Source organism: Balaenoptera physalus (genome assembly GCF_965194825.1).
Source record: "Balaenoptera physalus genome assembly, chromosome: 16".
In the NCBI taxonomy this organism is placed as follows: domain Eukaryota; kingdom Metazoa; phylum Chordata; class Mammalia; order Artiodactyla; family Balaenopteridae; genus Balaenoptera; species Balaenoptera physalus.
Window position 1 is genome coordinate 38,070,277 of NC_138898.1, and position 18,651 is coordinate 38,088,927.

Consider the following 18,651-nt stretch of genomic DNA (forward strand, 5'->3'; position numbering starts at 1 on the left):
TGGTCTGTGGCCAAAGTTGTCACATCTTCCATTTTTTCTATGAGATTTCTTTCTCAGAGCATGGATTGTGATTTGCTTGATACTTTATCAGCTATAACAAGGTCGTGGCCACTCTAGGTATATGGAGCCTTTTGGTAATCTATACAGAGTCTCCAAGAGGTTACTAAATTTCATGGATGGAGCTCCTAGCTTAGCAGTTGCTTTGTTTTCCTGGTAACCTTTACTCTGTCATATGGACCAACATCTGTTGGCTCTTCTGTTCTGAAAGATATGCTTGGGGACTTTGATTCTGATGAGAGTGGTGTGTCCAGAAGTCCTTATAGATGCTGGGAAAGCTGTAGACACAAGTGCTGTGGTGGGTCTGATGTGGCCATCACCCCAAACCACAGGATTACCTCTGAGATTTTGGGATGTTCCAAGATCCCAGCAGTCAAACTTGACCTTGGACCACTATCCTTCAATGTGTCCCTCCAGTCTCCTCTCAGATTTTAGGAGATTAGCTCTTAGATCTTTGGGCAGAGAAGTTATGGTGTGGAAACATTTTTCCCCATTTTATAATCACAGATTTGTGAAGCTGATGGGGTCTGTCTTCATTCTTCTGTCAGCTTCATAAAAGTGGCTTTTCACCTCCAGCTTTCAAGGACCTTGTCCAGCTCATGGCCATCTCCAGCCAGGGGATGGCTCAGTTCTCCTCTCTGCCAGAGCTCCCAAATTTAGTTACCCATATATCACTTATAAAACATCACCTACCTCTAGATAGCAAAAAGGGAGAATTATGACATGGACTAGATCTTTGGAAATGTGGGGTGGAGAACAAACATGCTTTCTTATCTCTGAATTGGAAATAGAGGAGGTGAAACTGAGATGAAATATTTGTCCTATTTAAGATAAATTGAAACAGCAGTGTACACTTAGCATTTGGACATAAATACTACAGGAGTGTATTTGTAAATAGAGATATTAAATGGAGAAATTGCAGCTAATTTGCTGCACAAATGGACTTCAGAAATCTGCTCTATGCAGATTACTTACACTGAAGTGACTGCAGAGTTACTAAGTAAATGTTTGCTTTATTTTATTTTTTCCGGAAATTATTTCTTCAGGTTTTTGTCTTCAAAGATGACACAGAGAAACATGAGTTAATCACAGGCAGAGAGCTGATGAACATTATATGAAAGTTGAGTTATAAAAGTACACTTTTAGGAAATCCAAATTGTTAGACCTTGATCTTCTTTGCAGCTAGAATGATAATTGAGCTTCACTGCAGCATAAATAATTTATATTGTACATCTGCTACCAGATATACATTGAAAAAATTTGACTTCCAAGCATTAGAAAAGTTACATTTTCTCATTTCTCTAATACCAATCCAAACTCCCTCTTGTGAACAAAGACCTACATCTGTACAACATATATCACATATCTGGTGGATACTTGGGAACATGGTCTTTAAAAGAGGGCTCCTAACCTGTGTGCACAGAGCCCAGGAGACAGTGGGAGATTGTAAGAGGTCCTAGAATCCATGATAATATCAAGGATTGCTCGTATATTAAATAAATAATGTATCCTGTGTTTATGTGTATGACTATTTGAAAACCCTATATAGTTGCTGCTGTTATGAGGAAATATACATGAATATAAGTGCTATTGAATTAAGAGGAGCTCTTTACTATAATAGATTTTCTTAACAGGAGGTAAAGCACAACTACTACAAACAGTTAATAACTCATTTTGACTTTAAAAATGGGTCCTCACCACCTCACACAGGTTAGAATGGTCATCATTAAAAAGTCTACAAATAATAAATGCTGGAGAAGGTGTGGAAAAAAGTGAACCCTCTTGCACTGTTGTTGGGAATGTAAGTTGATACAGTCACTATGGAAAACAGTATGGAGGTTCCCCAAAAAACTAAAAATAGAGTTGCCATATGCTCCAGCAACCCCACTCCTGGGCATATACCCAGACAAAACTATAATTTGAAAAGATATGTGCACCCCTGTGTTCATAGCAGCACTATTTACAATAGCTAAGACAACCTACATGTCCATCGATAGATGAATGGGTAAAGAAGATGTGGTACATATATACAATAGAATATTACTCAGCCATAAAAAAGAATGAAATAATGCCATTTGCAGCAATGTGGATGGACCTAGAGATTATCATACCAAGCAAAGTAAGTCAGAAAGAGAAAGACAAATACTATATCATTTATATGTACAATCTAAAATACAATACAAATGAACATATCTACAAAAGAGGAACAGACTGACAGACATAGAGAACAGACTTGTGGTTGCCAAGGGGGAGGAGGGGAGGGGGAAGGAAGTATTGGGAGTTTGGGATTAGCAGATGCAAACTATTACATATAGGATGGATAAACAACAAGGTCCCTACTGTATAGCACAGGGAACTATATTCAATATCCTGTGATAAACCATAATGGAAAAGAATATGAAAAATAATATATATATGTGTAACTGAATCACTTTGCTGTACAGCAGAAATTAACACAACATTGTAAATCAACTCTACTTCAATGAAATAAAAATATGGGTTCTCATAATCAGAGAAGTTTAGAATTGTTGCTCTAGAACTTTGTGAGGATATTTAAATCAGGTTAGGATTGAACCCATGATCCAGCTAAAACAGAGCCAGAATGTATTTAAACAGTTTCAGGAAAGAAATACCCACATATATTTTTTTACGATATTAGATTGGGTTGCTGAGGGCAATGAAGCAACTTCCTTCTAAAAGACTTCAGTCTCCTTTCTTATACACTGGGTTGGTTCAACACCACCAGGAAGGGTAGACCTGCACTGTCCACTGTGATAGCCATTAGTCACATGTGGTTATTGAAATCTAAATTTAAATTAAGAAAATTAAAAATTGAGTTTATCATTCACACTAGCAACAATTTCAGTGCTCAATGGCCACATGTGGCTAGAGGCCGCATACCGGACAACACATAGAACATTTTCATCATCACAGAAAGTTCTTTTAGACAGTGCTGGGAATGACTGTCATCACTAGGACTATTCCCTACCACTTTTAGTAGCTTTATCCTGAGGTCTTGGCATTGAATGGAGAAGACAAAGCCTGGTTTGCCTGGTAGAGTCTTCGGGGATTTTATGGACATGAAACCCTAGGGCATGAGTAGAAAATCGTTTCCCCCATAATCTTCTTCCAGGTTTTCTCCCTCTGATAACAGCCCACATCTCATGACAGGTGGCAGGAGTCTGTGTCTATTAAAGTTGTTAACATTTTATCATGTCTGTAGTAGACATTTGTCACAATTTGGGCTGTCTAGCATCTGGATCCTTTTCCTGAATTTGGGGGAATCCATCATTTTTGAAGGTGGGTGGGTGAGGCAGCCCTGTTCCTCTTAGATTTCCAAGCAGAAATGCCTACTTTTGTTTTCCCTGAGTTCTGCCAGCTAGAAGGAGCACAGGACTTCAGGCCTGCCAAAGCTGGGACTGTGCCTCTGGAGTGAGGACTCAGAGATGCAGAAGATGGTTTAGAATTCTGCCCATCACTGGTGCACAAAGCAGCATCGGTGGCCATGGACAGGAGCCAGCTGTGTTACCAGGGCCGGCAGCTTTGATAGCAGGTCTGTGTCTATACCCGTTGAGTCAGCTGTTGAGAACAAAAGAGAAATACTAAGGAAATCAGCCTTTCTAAGTATGTAAGGAGCCCAGACTAGCTTTGCGTATTCTTACTGACATCCTCCTCTACGTGGAGTAATAATAACAGGATAATTAAAGAACATCAAGAGAACCAGACATCAGTGTTCCCTTAAATTAGTCATAACACAAGTAAGATATCCCAATATTCTGTAATGGAAAGAAAGCCTCTCATTATCCTTTAATGAAAGAATACATATCTCAGAATTATAAACATCCCACTTTGGTTAATAATGGAATGACTCTGTTTTTTTTTTTTTAGAGATTGGTGTTTATAATTCTGTTTCTTACACTCAGAGTCTAATCAAAACTGTTGCCTGTGAACAATTACACCATATCTGATTCCTACCAGCTAGATAGATTAGGCAGTTTTATTTGTTTTCTAGAACAAGTAGACTGTGGCATATTGGTTTTTTTTTTTGAATTTTTGAATTTTACTTTATTTTTTTATACAGCATGTTCTTATTAGTTATCCATTTTATACATATTAGTGTATATATGTCAATCCCAATCTCCCAATTCATCACACCACCACCACCCCTGCACTTTCCCCCCTTGGTGTCCATACGTTTGTTCTCTACATCTGTGTCTCTATTTCTGTTATTTCTGTTATTTCTCTATAACCGGTTCATCTGTACCATTTTTCTAGGTTCCACATATATGTGTTAATATACAATATTTGTTTTTCTCTTTCTGACTTACTTCACACTGTATGACAGTCTCTAGATCCATCCACGTCTCTACAAATGACCCAATTTCGTTCCTTTTTATGGCTGAGTAATATTCCATTGTACATATGTACCACATCTTCTTTATCCATTCATCTGCCGATGGGCATTTAGGTTGCTTCCATGACCTGGCTATTGAAAATAGTACTGCAATGAACATTGGGGTACATGTGTCTTTTTGTATTATGGTTTTCTCTGGGTATATGCCCAGTAGTGGGATTGCTGGGTCATATGGTAATTCTATTTTTAGTTTTTTAAGGAACCTCCATACTGTTTTCCATAGTGGCTGTATCAATTTACATTCCCACCAACAGTGCAAGAGAGTGCCCTTTTCTCCACACCCTCTCCAGCATCTATTGTTTGTAGATTTTCTGATGATGCCCATTCTAAGTGGTGTGAGGTGATACCTCATTGTGGCTTTGACTTGCATTTCTCAAATAATTAGTGATGTTGAGCATCTTTTCATGTGTTTTTAACCATCTGTATGTCTTCTTTGAAGAAATATCTATTTAGGTCTTCTGCACATTTTTTGATTGGGTTGTTTGTTTTTTTTAAATTGAGCTGCATGAGCTGTTTATATATTTTGGAGATTAATCCTTTGTCCATTGATTCGTTTGCAAATATTTTCTCCCATTCTGAGGGTTGTCTTTTTGTCTTGTTTGTAGTTTCCTTTGCTTTACAAAAGGTTTTAAGTTCATTAGGTCCCATTTGTTTATTTTTGTTTTTATTTCCATTACTCTAGGAGGTGAATCAAAAAAGATCTTGCTGTGATTTATGTCAAAGAGTGTTCTTCCTATGTTTTCCTCTAAGAGTTTTATAGTGTCTGATCTTACATTTAGGTCTCTAATCCATTTTGAGTTTATTTTTCTGTATGGTGTTAAGGAGTGTTCTAATTTCATTCTTGTACATGTAGCTGGCCAGTTTTCCCAGCACCACTTATTGAAGAGGCTGTCTTGTCTCCATTGTATATCCCTGCCGCCTTTGTCATAGATTAGTTGACCATAGGTGTGTGGGTTTATCTCCGGGCTTTCCATCCTGTTCCATTGATCTATATTTCTATTTTTGTGCCAGTACCATATTGTCTTGATTACTGTAGTTTTGTAGTATAGTCTGAAGTCAGGGAGTCTGATTCCTCCAGCTCCGTTTTTTTCCCTCAAGACTGCTTTGGCTATTTGGGGTCTTTTATGTCTCCATACAAATTTTAAGATTTTTTTTCTAGTTCTGTAAAACATGCCATTGGTAATTTGATAGTGATTGCATTGAATCTGTAGGTTGCTTTGGGTAGTATAGTCATTTTCACAATATTAATTCTTCCAATCCAAGAACATGGTGTGTCTCTCCATCTGTTTGTATCATCTTTAATTTCTTTCATCAGTGTCTTATACTTTTCTGCATACAGGTCTTTTGTCTCCCTAAGTAGGTTTATTCCTAGGTATTTTATTTTTTTTGTTGCAGTGGTAAATAGGTGTGTTTCCTTAATTTCTCTTTCCGATTTTTCATCATTAGTGTATAGGAATGCAAGAGATTTCTGTGCATTAATTTTGTATCCTGCAACTTTACCAAATTCATTGATTAGCTCTAGTAGTTTTCTGGTGGCATCTTTAGGATGCTATACGTATAGTATCATGTCATCTGCAAACAATGACAGTTTTACTTCTTCTTTTCCAATTTGGATTCCTTTTATTTCTTTTTCTTCTCTGATTGCTGTGGCTAGGAATTCCAAAACTATATTGAATAATAGTGGCGAGAGTGGACATTCTTGTCTTGTTCCTGATCTTAGAGGAAATGCTTTCAGTGTTTCACCATTGAGAATGAGGTTTTCTGTGGGTTTTTCATATATGGCCTTTATTATGTTGAGGTAGCTTCCCTCTATGTCCACGTTCTGGAGAGTTTTTATCATAAATGGGTGTTGAATTTTGTCAAAAGCTTTTTCTGCATCTATTGAGATGATCATATGGTTTTTCTTCTTCAGTTTGTTAATATGGTGTATCACATTGATTGATTTGTGTATATTGAAGAATCCTTGCATTCCTGGGATAAATCTCAGTTGATCATGGTGTATGATCTTTTTAATGTGTTGTTGGATTCTGTTTGCTAGTATTTCATTGAGATTTTTGCATCTCTATTCATCAGTGATATTGGTCTGTAATTTTCCTTTTTTGTAATATCTCTGCCTGGTTTTGGTATCAAGGTGATGGTGGCCTCATAGAATGAGTTTGGGAGTGTTCCTCCCTCTGCAAATTTTGGAAGAGTTTGAGAAGGATGGGTGTTAGCTCTTCTCTAAATGCTTGATAGAATTCACCTGTGAAGCCATCTGGTCTTTGACTTTCGTTTGTTGGAAGATTTTTAATCACAGTTTCAATTTCATTACTTGTATATGGTCTGTTCATATTTTCTATTTCTTCCTGCTTCAGTCTTAGAAGGTTATGCCTTTCTAAGAATTTGTCCATTTCTTCCAGGTTGTCAATTTTTTTGGCATAGAGTTGCTTGTAGTAGTCTCTTAGGATGCTTTGTATTTCTGCATTGTCTGTTGTAACTTCTCCTTTTTCATTTCTAATTTTATTGATTTGAGTCCTCTCCCTCTTTTCTTGATGAGTCTGGCTAATGGTTTCTCAATTTTGTTTATCTTCTCAAAGAACCACCTTTTAGTTGTGTTGATCTTTGCTTTTGTTTTATTTGTTTCCATTTCATTTATTTCTGCACTGATCTTTATAATTTCTTTCCTTGTACTAATTTTGGGTTTTGTTTGTTCTACTTTCTCCAGTTCCTTTAGGTGTAAGGTTAGATTGTTTATTTGAGATTTTTCTTGTTTCTTGAGGTAGGCTTGTATTGCTCTAAACTTCCCTCTTAGAACCCCTTTTGCTGCATCCCATAGGTTTTGGATTGTTGTGTTTTCGTTGTCATTTGTCTCTAGGTATTTTTTGATTTCCTCTTTGATTTCTGCAGTCGTCTCTTGGTTATTTAGTAACGTATTGTTTAGCTTACATGTGTTTGTGTTTTTTACGTTTTTTTCCCTGTAATTGATTTCTAATCTCATAGTGTTGTGGTCAGAAAAGATGCTTGATATGATTTCAATTTTCTTAAATTTACTGAGGCTTGATTTGTGACCCAAGATGTGATCTATCCTGGAGAATGTTCCGTGTGCACTTAATCTGCTGTTTTTGGATGGAATGTCCTATAAATATCAATTAAATCTATCTGATCTATTGTGTCATTCAAAACTTGTGTTTCCTTATTAATTTTCTGTTTGAATGATCTGTCCACTGGTGTAAGTGAGGTGTTACAGTCCCCCACTATTATTGTGTTACTGTCAATTTCCTCTTGTATAGCTGTTAGCAGTTGCCTTATGTATTGAGGTGCTCCTATGTTGGGTGCATATATATTTATAATTGTTATGTCTTCTTCTTGGATTGATCCCTTGATCATTATGTAGTGTCCTTCCTTGTCTCTTGTAACATTCTTTATTTTAAAGTCTACTTTATCTGATATGAGTATTGGTACTCCAGCTTTCTTTTGATTTCCATTTTCATGGAATATCTTTTTCCATCACCTTACTTTCAGTCTGTATGTGTCCCTAGGTCTGAAGTGGGTCTCTTGTAGACAGCATATATATGGCTCTTGTTTTTGTATCCATTCAGCGAGCCTGTGACTTTTGGTTGGAGCATTTAATCCATTCACGTTTAAGGTAATTATCGATATGTATGTTCCTATTACCATTTTCTTAATCTTTATGGGTTTGTTTTTGTAGGTCCTTTTCTTCTCTTGTGTTTCCCACTTAGAGAAGTTCCTTTAGCATTTGTTGTAGAGCTGGTTTGGTGATGCTGAATTCTCATAGCTTTTGCTTGTCTGTAAAGCTTTTGATTTCTCCATCGAATCTGAATGAGATCCTTGCTGGGTAGAGTAATCTTGGTTGTAGGTTCTTCCCTTTCATCACTTTAAGTATATCATGCCACTCCCTTCTGGCTTGTAGAGTTTCTGCTGAGAAATCAGCTGTTAACCTTATGGGAGTTCCCTTGTATGTTATTTGTCATTTTTCCCTTGTTGCTTTCAATAATTTTTCTTTGTCTTTAATTTTTGCCAATTTGATTACTATGTGTCTCGGCATGTTTCTCCTTGGGTTTATCCTGTATGGGTCTCTCTGCACTTCCTGGACTTGGGTGGCTGTTTCCTTTCCCATGTTAGGGAAGTTTTCAACTATAATCTCTTCAAATATTTTCTCTGGTCCTTTCTCTCTCTCTTCTCCTTCTGGGACCCCTATAATATGAATGTTGGTGCATTTAATTTTGTCCCAGAGGTCTCTTAGGCTGTCTTCATTTGTTTTCATTCTTTTTTCTTTATTCTGTTCCACACAGTGAATTCCACCATTCTGTCTTCCAGGTCACTTATCCGTTCTTCTGCCTCAGTTATTCTGCTATTGATTCCTTCTAGAGCATTTTTTATTTCAGTTATTGTATTGCGCATCTCTGTTTGTTTGTTCTTTCATTCTTCTAGGTGTTTGTTCTTTAATTCTTCTAGGTCTTTGTTAAACATTTCTTGCATCTTCTTGATCTTTGCCTACATTCTTTTTCTGAGGTCCTGGATCATCTTCACTATCATTATTCTGAATTCTTCTTCTCGAAGGTTTCCTATCTCCACTTCATTTAGTTCTTTTTCTGGGGTTTTATTTTGTTCCTTCATCTGGTACATAGCCCTCTTCCTTTTCATCTTGTCTTTCTGTGAATGTGGTTTTTGTTCCACAGGCTGCAGGATTGTAGTTCTTCTTGCTTCTGCTCTCTGCCCTCTGGTGGATGAAGCTATCTAAGAGGCTTGTGCAAGTTTCCTAATGGGAGGGACTGGTGGTGGATAGAGCTGGGTCTTGCTGTGGTGGGCAGAGCTCAGTAAAACTTTAATCCGCTTGTCTGCTGATGGGTGGAGCTGGGTTCCCTCCCTGTTGGTTGTTTGGCCTGAGGCAACCCAACGCTGGAGCCTACCTGGCTGTTTGGTGGGGCTAATGGCTGACTCTGGGAGGGCTTTCGCCAAGGAGTACTTCCCAGGACTTCTGTTGCTTGTGTCCTTGTCCTCACGGTGAGCCACAGCCATCCCCCGCCTCTGCAGGAGACCCTCCAACACTAGCAGGTAAGTTCGGTTCAGTCTTCTGTGGGGTCACTGCTCCTTCCCCTGGGTCCCGATGCACACACTACTTTGTGTGTGCCCTCCAAGAGTGGAGTCTCTGTTTCCCCCAGTCCTATCAAAGTCCTGCAATCAAATCCTGCTAGGCTTCAAAGTCTGATTGTCTAGGAATTCCTCCTCCCGTTGCCGCACCCCCCCCCCCCCACATTGGGAAGCCTGACGTGGGGCTCAGAACCTTCACTCCAGTGGGTGGACTTCTGTGGTATACTTGTTCTCAAGTTTGTGAGTCACCCACCCAGCAGTTATGGGATTTGATTTTACTGTGATTGCGCCCCTCCTACTGTCTCATTGTGGCTTCTCCTTTGTCTTTGGATGTCAGGTATCTTTTTTGGTGAGTTCCAGTGTCTTCCCGTCGATGACTGTTCAGCAGTTAGTTGTGATTCCAGTGCTCTTGCAAGAGGGTGTGAGCGCACGTCCTTCTGCTCCACCATCTTGAACCAATCTTCTGGCATATTGTTTTACATGATGTTTAAACACATTGTCTGTTCTTCCTGTGTGCTGCTTCTCTACTTTGGCACACATAGCAGCTGTGCAACCATTGTGTCATCATGTGTGTCAAATCTGGGACAAGGATTCTGTGCTCTGTCTCCCTTCTTCTTCTGGTTGGATGTAGATGGCTGTGAAGCCAATAGTGGGTGGTGGGGAGACAGGATTGAAGACACCTGGGTCTCCATCATTGTGTGAAGGAGAGCTCTTCACTAGCCAGAACACCCACATATTCCTGAAGAGAAAATCTTTGATGATCAATATTTGCAGTCTTTCCCAGTAATAACTATGCAATGAAAAAAAGATATGAACACGAGAGAGAGAGAGAAATAAATTTGTGTTGAGGTCTTATATATTGTTGGACCTATTTGTTCCAGAAGCTGACATTACTCTTGTACACCCTCATTCAACCATATAAACTCATCATTTCTTCTTAACAGGTGGTAGCTGACATTTTTCTTTTTTTAGTTGCTGATTATCTGGAACCTTTTTCCTCACTGAATAGTAGTATGAGTTATACAGAATTATGATGAAACTATTGGAAAAGCTGGCGCACATATTACCCTATATTACCTCATATTGTTTACAGATAGGCCTAAGATAAAGGAGAGCTTAATGACTCATGGAAAAACAATTTGCTAGTTTTGTAAAATGTAGATTTAGCATTTTGAGTGACTTTTTTTTTTTTTTTAAAGGCTAACTTGCAGCTGTAGTAAGGGTGTGGTTAGTGAATACACGCTTTTTTAAAAAAAATTAATTAATTAATTAATTAATTAATTTTTGGCTGTGTCGGGTCTTCGTTTCTGTGCGAGGGCTTTCTCTAGTTGTGGCAAGCGGGGGCCACTCTTCATCACGGTGCATGGGCCTCTCACTATCGTGGCCTCTCTTGTTGTGGAGCACAGGCTCCAGACGCGCAGGCTCAGTAGTTGTGGCTCACGGGCCCAGTTGCTCTGCGGCATGTGGGATCTTCCCAGACCAGGGCTCGAACCCGTGTCCCCTGCATTAGCAGGCAGACTCTCAACCACTGCGCCACCAGGGAAGCCCTGAGTGACTTTTTAATCTTCTTGGATCATCATGAAGATTGTGGTGCCTTAGTATCCAAGTTCAGTGGCTAATTTTCACTTCATATATAGAAATGTATAGAAAATCTTTGATAGGCTTATTAGAAAATGTTTTCCAGGCTTAATGGGTTCATGTAGGCTGTATAGGCAGACAACGAAGGTGGAAAGGATGCTATGAAATTATCTTATATTAAAACAGAGGGAAAAAAGTATTTGATGCTCATTCAGAAGTCTCAAATGTGGTGGTTCAAGAGATTATCCATTTTGCATTTGCCATGATGTATAAATGACTGCTTGGCAGAGAGTAGGTATTAGGGATTTGATGTTTCTGCTTTGTAGTTTACTGTATATGAACTAATAACATTTTCCTCTTCTAAAATGTGGTAAAAGCAACTGTGTACCTGTGAGGTTATTAACAGAGAGTTTATGTATGCTCATATATTTGAAATGTTTTGAGTCCTTTGGGGGAAAAGTACTTAATAAACACAAATAACTACTTCTGTTAACAGTTCATTTCTGTTTACTTAATACACTTCCATTTTTCCCCCATAATAATGCCAGAGCTTCTTATAAGCTCTGTGTAGCAGCTTGAGCAAAAATAAGACTATTTAGTGTCAACACTCTGTAACCCTTGACATACTCTCTAACATTTAAAGGCACAATTCAGCAGGATTATTATGAACAAAGTAAAAAGTTTGCACAAAGGAGCCGCATGGCTGTCACTTCTGTCTAAATTATGAAGGTGATGATATTTAAGTCTAGGACTTGTTCTTATAGGAGCCCCCAAAGCTCTTCTTAAAGTCTGCTTTTCCATTGTACTTTTTAACACATTGGTGTGTACTCTGGGCCATAGTATAGCATGTATCTTGAACTTTTTGGTCTCAGGCCCCTTATACTCTTAAAAATTTTTCAGGGTTCTGAACAGCTTTAGTTCATGTGGCTTATATCATAAATATTTGCTATATTAGAAAGGAAATGTCCCCATTTTGGGACACTTAAAAATTTATCTTTATTAATTAATTTTAATTAATAACAAACTCATTTTATGCTAACATAAAAACAATTTTTAAATAAAAAATTGCTATATTTTTCAAAACAAGCTTGGTGAGAAGAATGGCACTGTTTTTTAAAAAAAATTTTTAATTTTTGCAGATCTCTAATTTCTGGCTTAATAGAAGATAGCTGGATTCTCTTATTTGCTTCTGCAGTCAGTCTGTTGAGATATAAAACATGCTGAGGCCCCTGGAAAACTCCAGCTTGTGAGAGAATGAGAGTGAAAAAGGCAAATCATGTCCTTGTATCATTATGAAAATACTTTTGACCTCCCAGATCCTTTTGGGTACCACACTTCGAGAACTGCTGTGTATACTAACCCATAAAGGTTGTTTTTAGAGTATCTCCATTTTGCCACATTTACTACTTTGTACCAGAAAATCCCCTTCCCATCCAGTGAGTGGGTGGTTATAGTAAGAAATCAAAGATTAGAAAAAAAAAATTGCATACTTTATTAAAAAATTCTCGTTTGGTTCCATCTACAGAAAGCTTTGCCTCTTAATTCAACCAAATGGAAGCATTTAAAATATCAGTGTATATATATCTATATATATTTCTCTAAATGAGAGGCATATCTCTAAGTGTTGGTAATTAGGATTATGATCTTATACATTTCTGATAAGTTGGTGGCAGTGGGCAATTCCCAAAGATTAGTAAGTATATTTGTCAGACACAGTGATTTCTATATGATAAACCAGTGGCATACAACAATACTCAATTATTTATCTATTACAATTACTTATTTATATTTTGTTACTTATGTGTGACAATAAGTGTTTCTTGCTTGTGCATCTGTAGCTTGGCTGGGATTTGACTTACCTGGGCTGGGCTCCAGACCGTGGGTTGGGTTCAGGATTACTCTGCATGTATCTCTCCAAGACTTGCATGGGACATGTTCCTCTGTGATGGCAGAAGTGTAAAGATCAAGCAGAAACTTGCAGTGTCTCTTAAGGCCTCTACTTGGACCTGACCCACTGTCATTTCAGCTCACATACCATTGATAAATAAAGCAAGTTACATGGCTAAGCTTGATATCAATGTGGCAGGAAAGTATACTCTTCCATTGGGGAGTGTTGGGGTGGGTGGGGAGAGGGAGTGGCTTTTGGCTTTAAAATACTCTAATCTACCACAATGTGCAATTACAAAATATTAGTAAAGAATAGTGTCTACTTACTTAATTCTTATTCAGTGAATAATTAAGGGGCTAGATTTTAATTGTAATTTTAAGCTGCAGTCCTTCTATTGATTGTATCTTCAGAATATTGCAGGTGTCTAGCTCTATTCCCCCATTCTCACACTGCTTTTCAGGTTGTTTCTTAATCTTATTGATCTGAACTATTGTGAGAACCTCTAAATTGGTCTCTGTCCTGTTACTATTGCTATGCAACAAACCACCCCAAAATTAAGTGCTTAAAACAACAGCAATCTTGAATCCGCAGTTAGGGCAGGGTCCAGCAGAGAGGGTTTGTCTCTGTTCCTTGTGGCATCAGCTGGAGTATTTTGACTGGGTGCTAGAGGATCCACTTCTGAGATAATTCACTCACATGCCTGCTAAGTTGGTGCTAAAGACCAGGAACTTGAGTTTATCTCCATGTGAGTTCTCCACAGACTGCTTGGGCTTCCTCATAGCATGGTGGCTGAGTTGCAAGAGTTAGTGTCCCAAAAGATAGGATGTGAAAGTTGCCAGTTTCTTAAGGTGTGGGCCTGGGAACTAGCCCAGTGTCACTTTTACTGGATTATATCAGTCAAGCAGTCACAAAGTCCAGATTTAGGGGGAGGGGACATAGACCCCACCTCTCAATGGAAGGGGTGTCAAAGGATTTTGGACCTGTATTTTAAAACCAGCATACTCTGTGTCAGTGCTTCTCTCCCCAAAATTGCCCATGTTTGCATCCTGCCCCAGATTCATCTTCCTAAAAGCATAGCTGTATTCATCCAGTAGCTCCCCATTTTCTACCGAACAAGAAGCAAGTTACTCTAATCTCTTTTTAGCATACCCTGTGCTCTGGCCAAACTTGGGGATATTTCTTCTTTTGCCTTTGATCATATGTATTTTTTCCTCTTTCTAGAATATTATCCCTCTTATCTTTTCGCATCTTGACATTCTGTGCTTAAAATAAATGTTAGCCTCTCATGAAGCTTTCCTTAAACTCTCCATCCTACTGTAATGTATCCTTCTGTAGTCTCCCGTAGTACGTTTTAACTGTATCCCATTTAAAGACCTCCCAGTTTCTTAGACAATAATATATGCATATATATGTGTTTTATAATCTCTAGTAGATTTTATGTCCCTTGGAGGGGTCCATATTTTTTATACAATATTAATATTCAATTGCAGTGATACCTTGAGATACATGTAATAAGTGCCTGAATTCTTTTTTTTAACAAATGAATTGAAAGTGTGACTAGAATTAACAGAATATGTTTAGACTCACTTGAAAACCTATTAGAAGCACTGTGGTTGTTGACTACGGTTGCTGGTTGGGTATAAAGTAAATAAGTAAAACTAGATTGATGACTTAACCACCAACATGAATGTTAGAAAATATTGTTAAAAAGAGATTCCATTTACAATAACAATCCAGCTGTACAATGTTGGAAGTAACTTACTTAGAAATGTGTAGTAACTAAGTGAGGAAAGCTATAAAACTCAACTGTAGGACATAAAATAAGTTTAAAATAAGTGGAGAGAGATACTTTGTTCTTGTAAAGTAAGATTCACTACAATAATGCATACATTTCACTTTTGTTCAATTAAACTACACAATACCATCCTTATCAAAACTGGGGAACTGGGCTTCCCTCGTGGTGCAGTGGTTGAGAATCTGCCTGCCAATGCAGGGGACACGGGTTCGAGCCCTGGTCTGGGAAGATCCCACATGCCGCGGAGCAACCAAGCCCGTGAGCCACAACTACTGAGCCTGCGCGTCTGGAGCCTGTGCTCCGCAACAAGAGAGGCCGCGATAGTGAGAGGCCCGCGCACCGCGATGAAGAATGGCCCCCACTTGCCGCAACTGGAGAAAGCCCTCACACAGAAACGAAGACCCAACTCAGCCATAAATAAATAAATAAAATATTAAAAAAACAAAACAAAACTGGGGAACTTGCTAAAAAAATTCTGAAGTTCTTCTGGAAGAATGAACCTATAAAATACTTCCAAAATTATAAGAAATATTTATCAGGGGTACTTGCCATCTCAAATATTAAAGAATACTATGTCAGTGATGATTGAACAGTGGTATTGGTAAAAGAATACTTCAATGAATAAAATACAGAGAGTCTATTTTTGGATTAGTATATATGGTAATTTAGTATGTCATAAGGTTGGTATTTCTGATTGGAAGGAAAAAGATGAATTATTCAATAAAAGGTGTTGGGACACCTGCCTAGTCATCTGGAAAAATAAAGCAGAATCCCTACCAAACAATTCATGCAAAAATAATTCTAGGGGACAAAAATAATACATGGAACAAGGTAAGCTATAAATGTATGCGCAAAATATATGGATGATTACTTTTACAATCTTGTGGTAGGAAAGGCATCTCTAAGTAGAAACCATGAAGGAAAGGATAAAGAAAATGAAACTACATACCACATTTTAAGTCTTTATTATTTTATTTTAGTGTAGTGGAAAACCATCTAAACTTGTTGCAGAGACAATGTTCTGGGGAAATATTTGCATAGTATATGATCAACAAAGGGCTGATATCTTTAATGTACAAACAGTTATTATGATTTTATCAATAAGATAGAACATCTTTATAGAATTGTGGGGAAAAATATTAACAGGTAATTCGTAAGATAATGAATATGGAGCCAGCAAACACATGAAAAAGTAAGCAATCAAAGTGCCAATTAAACCAACATGGGTATATCTTAATAATTGAAATGATAAAAATAAAAAAAAAATATCTGGTGAAGGACCATTTTTTCCCAGTCTGTGACTGAAACACTTATGAAATACAATAAAAATAAATAGTCAGGAAAAGAAAATGAAAAATATTCAAAATAAAATCTCAAATGCATTTCTATGTATTTATACATTGCTTTCTATATATTTACATATGTATTCTATGTGTATAGAATATATATCTATATGTATCTTATGTATTTCTATAAACTGTTCATCAGCTATAAAATTACTGTGTAAAATTCTCCTACATCTTTCAACTGCTGAATTCAGAATAGACTATAAGGGGACAAGTCCAGAAGGGAAAAAATCAGATACCAGGTTATTGTGATAACCAGGGAAGACCTGGATGATATTAACTTGGATGAGGGTGGGAAGGGTAGAGGTGGTTTGAAGGGGTCAGAGTCTTGATCTGCTTTGAATCACTAGGATCTGCTCATGGATTCCATGTAGGTATGAGAAAGGGAGAGGTAGGTGGTAACGGTGATTCTGAGGTTTTGGATCTGGGCTCCTGGAAGGATGGAGTTGCTGTTTACTAGAACGAAGAAGACTGCATTACATGAGGTTTGAATGGGGAAGATCAGAAGGTGGCTTTGGATATGTTAAATTTGAGATTCCCATTAGACATCCAAGAGAAGATGACTAGCAGATGGTTGGATAGAAGGGTCTGGAATTCAGGGAGCAGTCTGGGCTGAAGGTGTGTAAGTGTGCGAGTGTGAGTCTGGGTGAGGTCAATAAAGAGGTAAATGCGTATGGAAAACTAAGAGGTCTGAGCACTAAGCCCAAGGGCGCTCACCCTTAAAGGGCAGGGAGATCAGGAAGAATTAATATTGAGATCAGGGATAAGAGAGAGCTAATGAAGTAGGAGGAACACCAAGGGCATGGGGTGTCTTGGAGGCCAACCAACAAGTGTCATAAGGAGGGAGGAAGAATCAGAGGGCTGCAAGGAAGAGACCGTGACTTGACCGAACAGGATGCTGCGATGAAAGTCCAACCAACAGAAAGCATCAGCGTGAATTTCCTTATTGATGTGTGAATTGTGAAGCATGGAGATGATGATGATGATACTAATTATTGTTATTTTGAGAATTCAAAAGGAACAGTGTCTTCTTATTTCTTTGTCAGGAATGTCAAATATATACCCTACCATTAAAATTGGATATCGCAGCCAAAAAAGAAAGAGAAAGAAACTAAAATTACTGAAAGACAGGTTTTCCATGTCCTGTCAGATTGTTTGAACTAATTATAAAGCTGGTTAATGCAGATGCAGCTGCCCAAACTTGGATTACACATTGGCAGGGAACATCCCTGGGGGAAAAGCCTGCTGAGAAAGTGAATTGGGGGAGAAAGAGAGAGAGAGAGAGAGAGAGAGAGAGAAAGAAAGAAAGGAGAAGTTAGAAATGGAAAACCAACCTAGGAGGATCGGAAAGCGTGCTTGAAGCTGCTGGTTGTGGGAGATGTATGATGTATAGGGAATAGAAACCAGTTGCCTGGTAAACTTTGTTGAGTCTCCAGAAATATGACACCAGAAAAATGTTAGCTGCCTTTAACAATAGCTTTAGCTTGAATAGATTTGAAAGGTGTACATTTGTCATAGATGAATAGTTTTCCTGGTACTTAAAACAATATGCCGTGATCTCCTTCAGGGGAAGAGGTGTGAATTCATGTCTCTGATGCTGAATACAATAGAAGTTCATAAAATGATGCTACTAAAAAAGTGACAGTAGTTGTGCCAGATTTTCTTCTCTAGGCATTGATTTGATTAAAAAATGACCACATTTTTGGTTACTTTCTCTAGAAAATATTGATAAAATCTTAAAATAAAACTTTAAAATGTAATTTTAATTGTAAATCAAGTATATTTCAATAAAATATATGTTACGACTTGGAAGGGGAAATCTGACCATTTTCACTGGTAGGGAATTCATGTGGGGTCTGACTGTATAAGTTTGGGAAATAGAATGATTTTTTTTTTTTTTTTTTTTGGTAACAGACAAAAATGATTGCTTCCTGATATAATAAACATTTTGAAACCTCCCCTACCCACCCACCCCCCCACTGCAGCACACACACAATACACATATTCTAGTGCTTATCAAATTGTGAAAGCTGGGTTCAGATAAAATAGCAGGAGGAATTTTTTGGCCTTAGCCAAGAGTTATTTGGAAAACAGGCAGAACAAGTTAAAGTGAAGGGAAAGATTTGTGTGCCAGCCACAGATGCACTTAGTTCTTTCTCACATAAATATTATCTCTTTGTTCTTGTCAGAGCTGAGATGCAGTTATTGTCTTAATTAACCCAGAGAGTTCTCAGTTATGGCTCCAAGACCTTAGTCTTCTGGAAATCGTCCTCTGGCTTCATGTTGCCCTATCAGTGTGACCTTCAATGGGCCATTCAACCAGTGTAGGCCTCGGTATTGGGAGTGATGAGTGTGGAGGGGCAGGCTCACCTCTTGCTTCCAGGTTTTATGTTCTGTGCATCCATTATTCAAGTTTATGGACAATTTTCAACAAAGAAGCTTAGCAGCTTTTCTATTTTTAATAAATGGATATTTTACTCAA

At 38.0% G+C, this 18,651-nt stretch overlaps 1 protein-coding gene across 5 annotated transcripts in view; it reads left to right on the forward strand.

Annotated features, from left to right (window-relative positions):
- The window catches only part of PLCB4 (phospholipase C beta 4), a 422,682-nt gene that overhangs the window by 27,829 nt on the left and 376,202 nt on the right, over positions 1–18,651 (forward strand). The window lies entirely within an intron of this gene.